Consider the following 1,599-nt stretch of genomic DNA (forward strand, 5'->3'; position numbering starts at 1 on the left):
GGAGCTGTCCCATCCCATTCCCATTGTTTTATAGAAAACTTCATATTTGGCGAGACGATTGCAGCTGTAAGAGAACAAGTGAAAATGTCTGTTGCATTGTGTTGCACTGGTGATTTGGTGTTGTAGAGATATCGCCTCATGAATTCATCAGTTTCTTATCTAAATGGCCTTTTTTGTTTGTTTTTGGTGTGTTTGTACGGCAAATGTAGCAGGCAGCCTCTTATGCTGAAGAGATGGTTTTTGGTGTAAAGAGTCTAAGAACTCGTGCTGGCACTTAGTGATGTCTTATCATGCAACTCGACACAGAAATGTGCTAGTCGTGTTGTAGGAGAGATTTTAGAAGTGATACATGTTTCTTATTAAGAAGAATCACACATGTTGTAAGTTCTTGCAAAGTGACAAACGTAATCTGTGTCATCTTGTGATCTCACTGAATTTGCGGTTTAACTGTCTGAGACTGCAGTCGGCTTGGTTTTATCCATTGCTCGCGGTTGTTGTGCACAACATTGTTATGTTGGGCTGCCAATCTGTTAGATTCAAGAAATGCTAATGAGTTGCTCAATTTAGAAGCTGAAATAGAAGCTCCTATCTGATAAGCAGTACTTGGTTTTACCAGAGGCTGTATCAGAATTTGGTGCCATGGTGACAGAGGCCACACCCATTGTCTCATACCCAAATGGAACAGATGATTGCTTTATCAGTGTTTTGTGTGATTGCCTGATATACATGGCTTTTTGTCTGTGTCTGTTTTCATTTTGTCCTTTCTGCTGCCTCATTGGAGACTGAAAATGATCAGGTCCAGCAAGGTCAGTTTTGTTGGAACATTTCCCTCGGGGGGTTTGAGAAGAGGTCTAAACAGGGTACTTTCCAATCCTGCAAACACATGGTTTATCCAGAGGACATCTCCCAGTTGTTGTCTCAGACACTGAAAGCAATGTAATGCTTGTATGTTAGTTGTTGTTTTTTGTTTTTTTTTTTAAAACAGTATTACAGTAGATCGTCATCAGTGTTGTCAATGACAGAAATACTCAAATTTTGCTATCATTAATGTGAAAGAAGTGATGAAATACTCAAATCCGGGCATTCTGTCATGTCATCATCGGGTTAGCTTAGCTCTCTGTAAGGAAGCCTTTCTCCAGTTTCTCAAAAGCAAGTTGAAGGGGAAACAAATACGAACACAACACTGAACAAACTAGTGTGACTGTGTAATCTATGCTAGAATTGACAGTAACAAAGGCAGTATCATCTTGTTTTGGTAGCTGTATGTTAGCAACCCTGAAATTACACTGGAAACATGATGGAACAAGCAGCTGCTGCACTAGTGTTAATCAATTGTCCATGCTACACCAGAGAGGCAGCCTGGGAGGAGACATTACAAAGTGCTAGTGAACCCAGTAACCCTGGAAAGCGTTTTATGTTTTTGGACCTTATATAAACTCGCTCGATGTGTTTTCAAAAAGATTTCAATCCTTCCATCCATCGGTTTTCTTCACTGCTTATACAGTTCAGGGTCATGGGAGGATGGAAATTATTGTAGCTATCAAAGGATAGATGGCCATTGAAATTCACATTGTTGATTTTTAGCTCATACATCTGTCT

At 40.0% G+C, this 1,599-nt stretch overlaps 1 protein-coding gene across 3 annotated transcripts in view; it reads left to right on the forward strand.

Moving 5' to 3' along the window:
• The window catches only part of gramd4a (GRAM domain containing 4a), a 48,642-nt gene that overhangs the window by 16,924 nt on the left and 30,119 nt on the right, over nucleotides 1-1,599 (forward strand). The gene's annotated exons all lie outside the window — the stretch shown is intronic.

The sequence above is a fragment of the Pundamilia nyererei genome, unplaced genomic scaffold, assembly GCF_000239375.1.
Source record: "Pundamilia nyererei isolate P.nyererei 1_Seehausen unplaced genomic scaffold, PunNye1.0 scaffold00014, whole genome shotgun sequence".
NCBI classification, from domain to species: domain Eukaryota; kingdom Metazoa; phylum Chordata; class Actinopteri; order Cichliformes; family Cichlidae; genus Pundamilia; species Pundamilia nyererei.